The sequence below is a fragment of the Nicotiana tabacum genome, chromosome 22 (assembly GCF_000715075.1).
Source record: "Nicotiana tabacum cultivar K326 chromosome 22, ASM71507v2, whole genome shotgun sequence".
Taxonomy (NCBI): Eukaryota; Viridiplantae; Streptophyta; class Magnoliopsida; order Solanales; family Solanaceae; genus Nicotiana; species Nicotiana tabacum.
In genome coordinates, this window is record NC_134101.1 from 187,410,874 (window position 1) to 187,416,034 (window position 5,161).

At 33.2% G+C, this 5,161-nt stretch overlaps 1 long non-coding RNA gene across 1 annotated transcript; it reads right to left on the reverse strand.

Annotated features, from left to right (window-relative positions):
- Positions 1-2,784: 2,784 nt before the first annotated feature.
- LOC142176608 (uncharacterized) lies at positions 2,785-4,842 on the reverse strand. The gene is made up of 3 exons (XR_012705298.1): positions 4,733-4,842; positions 3,746-3,804; positions 2,785-3,060 (listed from the first exon to the last, which is right to left on the reverse strand). It is a non-coding gene; the product is annotated as an uncharacterized LOC142176608 (long non-coding RNA).
- Between the last annotated feature and the right edge of the window lie 319 nt (positions 4,843-5,161).

Sequence of the window (5,161 nt, forward strand, 5' to 3'; positions counted from 1 at the left end):
ATTTTCTAATCTTTCCTCTTTGTAAATGATATTATGAGAGAACAAGATCTTACTAGGCGAAGAAAGTTTGTCATAGCTTGAGATTTTAGCATTGCATCAGATTCATTGCCTTGCTTTGAGGTTTCCTTTTAGGTGCTCAAGCAGACAAGTATATACTTAGCAGTAAAGCTTCTCGTCTAATGTAAAGGCTTATATGCACGAGCACTTAGTATGACAGATTTTGAAAAAGCATGGAATGATATAGGATGGGCAGAATAGAATAAAATAAACTTATTTCATTTGAAGTATTGAAAGGTACATATATTTAGTTCCAAGTCGAAGTTTCACCATTTTATCACAAAATACAGGAAGTGGTAAAATCAAGTTGTACTGTTAACTTTGAATAGGCAACTTGATAAATGATGTTAGGTAAAAGATTATGCTTAAAAAATAGATATTATCAAAACTACTTGACACCGGTCAAACTGTCTTTTAATTAAACACTAGTAAATTTGTCCGCGCTTCATGAGGTCGTTAAAAACTTTATTCGACATACAAAATAATCCTTCTACTAATATCCAAATATATTAAAGATTCATACATTTTTGAAACCCAATAGATTAAATTTCAAAGTTTAATCCATCTTTCATCTAACAAATTAATTTTTGATTCTTTTTCTAATTTTCCATCACTTGTGTGTCTAGTCTTCTAGACCTGCCCAAGAAAAAGATAACAACCTAGACTGTCAGAAATTAAAAGGAAAAAGTGTAAAATCGAATATATCGCACAAATCAACGAACTAAAATTCTACAAATATTTTCTCTAATTTTATCCTTTCCTTTTCAGTTCCATTTACCTTTTTCTTCTATTTCTTTTTTCTGTTTCTTTCTCGTTTCTTACGTCCTTACCCATTCATTTTTCAAAGAAAGAAATAAGACAAAACTCCTTTTTTCAAATCCAATAGATTAAACTTCACGTTCTTAATCCATATTTTATTGGGTGAAAATTATTTTGATCCCTCAACTTTACCTTAAAAGTCAAACTCCTCCTCCAACATTAAACGACAATGCATAATAACGATAGGATACCAATGAGATTCAGAGGCATAATAATGGTATGTAACTAAAGAGATACAAAGCATTATTGATGTGATTTTTAAATAAAACTGAAAAAAAAAATTAAGGGCAAAAAAAGAGGGGTCCTTTTTTATTGAAGGTTAATGAGAGAGAGATAGAAAGCATTAGTAGTTATTCTCATCTTCTTATAAGAAGGGTACTCTCACCTTTTTAATTCTCTCTTATCCCCGTGTGAACACCAATAAGAGAAAAATCAAATGCATACAATAACAAGCACATAAAAAGATTAAAAGGGAATATGCACAAAAAACTAGTGCCTGCAATTTTGAGATTGAAAATGAACTATGAGAAGTCCCAATCTCCTTTGAAATAACATGAAATCAGAATGAAAAAAAGTTACCTGAATTAAGACAATGTATTACCAAAATAGAGGTTTCAATAGTTTTATTTGTCCATCCGCAGTTTAATATATTGCTGTGAGACATTTTGGATACAAACAATAAGGCAGGTACTCAACAATGAGAATTAAACTCATTACCAGCATATGCTAAAGTAAATTTTATACAGTAAAATAATATTAAGTCATGGAAGAAATACGATCATACCTTCACGAATGAAAGATGACAAATAACTCTTTAAGACAAACAAAAGGTAAATCGAAACCCAGTTAATATTTAGTACAATTCAAGTCATTTCAAATCAATTTAAACTCAATAAAAATGATAAAAATTAGAAGGCATAAAACACTTATCAAGCTACATAAAGCAGAAACTATGAAGACTTACAACTTCATTTTTCTTCTTTTCCTTCCAGCCATGGCGGCAAGAATATAACTCAATCTTAGAGTCCATAGCTGAGTAAATCACTGTATATTTTAGTGCGAGGGACAGAAAGAGAAAGATACAGATAGTATTACATAAGCACAATTTGATTTATCCTTAATGTCTAGAAAAGAAACAATATGTGAGAACTTTCTAACGCTTTGCCTCCTATCCAACATTTACGTTTTTGGAATATAAAAGCTTTGAAGAGTGATAGCCATTGTTCGAACGTTTTATTCTTTCATTAATGTGTGAGCATTGAGCATTTAACTGCATTAAGTTTTAGTTTTATGTTGGCATGCATATTTCACAGCTATTAATATTGATTTTTGACCAAAAAATGAGGTAAAAGCCAAAAAATTGCAAAAAAAATAAATATTATTACTGGCTTGCCACATCACCTTCTTTATTCCCAACTTTATATAGATATAGATTAGTAAATTTGCCGCGAAATAAATTAATGTATAAAAAAGTCCTTCATAATTTAATTTATAATTTGAAAAAATTGCCAAAGATCGGTGATGTTGTCATGATAAGTGTGGGAAGTCGATAGTATTGTAGTACATACAAATATTTCTTCAATTAGCTTCAAGACCTTTTCATATAATTATAAATGTGTTTCTTAGCGATAAATATGTCATATTACATGATCATTGCGTAAAATGAAAAAAGAAATGTACGATTTTTTTTCCCTTTATCTCTCGTTCCTTCTTTTCTTCTTTTTCTGTCACGACCCAATCCAACGGGCCGCGACAGGCACCCGGTACCTTACTTAACCGAGTACCAACATAACGTATCTGTCATATCATAATATCATGGGCAAATAGCCTAGAAAGGTCGTCATGAGATAACAAAAATAAAATATAAGGGAATACTAAATATTGGACGACCTGACATGACATGAAAACTTATACATGTGACATACGTGCCTATAAAACCAAAGTGATAACTCATACACTGAACATAGGCCGATAAGGCCATATGATTTTCATATACATAACATATGTCTACAAGCCTCTAAGAGTACATAAAATCATAAAGGTCGAGACAGGGCCCCACCATGTCAATCAATATATATCTAAAGCATACTGACGAAATAGGCAACTCCGGAGCAAGTGGAGTACACCAACACCTTCGCTGAGCTAATAGCCTACTAGGAGGAATGTCAACCTATCAATTGGGACCTGCGGGCATGAAACACAACGTCCCCAGGCAAAAGGGATGTCAGTACCAATAAAGTACCGAGTATGTAAAGCAAGAAAGCATAAACAAGAATAGTAATATAAAGAGAGATAGAGCAGATACAACCTGTAACATCTGCGTGCCTCTGTGGGCTACTGACATGAAATGTGTAATACACACACATATATATATATATACATAAACTTTTAAAAACATACGCGTCTGTAGGCATCATCATCATCATCATATCGTACCCGGCCTCAAAGAGGACTCGGTAAAAACGTACCCGGCCATCATAAGGCTCGGTAGAATCGTACCCGGCCACGTGGAGCTCGGTAAATCCAACTGATCAGTGGTTACACAATAGATGTCGTACCCGGCCTACTATAGTGCGGCTCGGTAGAGTAAAATAGATATTATATATAATGCATGCTAAACTCATGGAATCACGTTCTAAACCTTTTGGAGTGACTTAATGTCGTTGCACCTTCGATTAACATTATGGACATCATACCATCAATATGAGCTTCTATAGGATTCAAGGATCATACATACTTGCTTAGAATAACTTTATAAGGAAAGAACAACATGGACAACCTTAGTTTCTTGGAGTAGATCTGTTACGAAATAGTGTATTCATTTCACTTTAGATCATGCCAAAAGAAAGAGGGAAGTGCCTTAACATACCTTAACCATGGTGAGTTCTTAATACATCTTAAGCAACTCTTCAAACAACTCAACTCAATCTACCATTGCATAAGGAGATTCAAAATTAGTGTTGAATAAAGGCTAAGTTTGCAACTTAAACTTGTAGCTCATTTATATAAATTCGGGCAGCATCTCCCCAGTAACAAGAGCCTGCTCTAATACCATATACCAACAACAATTACCAGAGAAATCCATCAATACCAATTATCAATAACAAGACACCATAAAACAACAAGTCATAACTATTTTACGACGAGCGACAAGCTCCAATTGGAATTCGTATATCCCTTATCATCCCTTATAGACTTTTTACTTTAAATTAATAGTATCATTAACATGATAATGAAGTCATTCATCAATAATTCCAACCTTATACCATATATCCATAACAAAGAAAATGATCCACAACTCCAATTATTCTTAATTAGCAACTTTATTCACTAGTTCATGTCTAGTTCATCCATTTAACTCAACCGATGTCAATATAACCTTAAGCACTTGTTGGAACACAATATAATTACCTCCTACAGTAGATGCAAGTCGAAATCTATATTATATTTAGCTTACAACAGCCCAACACACCCCAATCAATTCATACCAAAAACAACGACTATAATAGTGTCCAACACCCCGAAAATATTACAAAGAATGACTAGTCCATTATTTCACAAATATGTGGTGTTTCTTCAAACAATTTATCCTCCAAAAACTCCATTAAATATCAGCAAAATATACAGCCCAAAAGCTACACGAAATAGCCCACAAAACAGTCCATTACAAATCAAATAACTCGAACTCACGGCTTCATATCACCTTCCCGTGAGTTCTAAATATTATGAAATGAATTAATCAACCTTACTTGATATTTAAGAGCTTAAAACCAAAAATTAAGAATTTTCTTAACTATTAAATACCTTCCAACACTCAAACTATAAAGAAAAAGAAAGGTTATATAGCAATACTTACGTTGTGGGGATCGTTCTTGTGTTATTGCTTCGTGATTTCGTGCCCGGGATGATGGTATTATTTGAAACACTTGTAGAGAGCTTAAGGGTGATGTTAGGGGTATTATTTGGTCGTGCTCTCTGGAAATATGCAGAAAGAGACGAGATAAAGGAGATAATCTCCATTTTGTTGAAAAGTCAAAAGGTGCTACTTGGCACCCTATAATTGACTCGTCTTCCAATGCTTATAACCTTTTATCCGGGTGTCGTATGAGCAAATGGTTAAGAGCGTTGGAAACTACATTCCAAGACCTTCAATTTTATATATAATATGTCCCAAAAGACCTCATATAGCACACGAAATTTATTACTCAAAAAGCTTCATTACAAGACAAATCCTTAGTCGGTTTTTTTCGCAACTTAAATCCGATTTTTCTCAAACTTTATACTT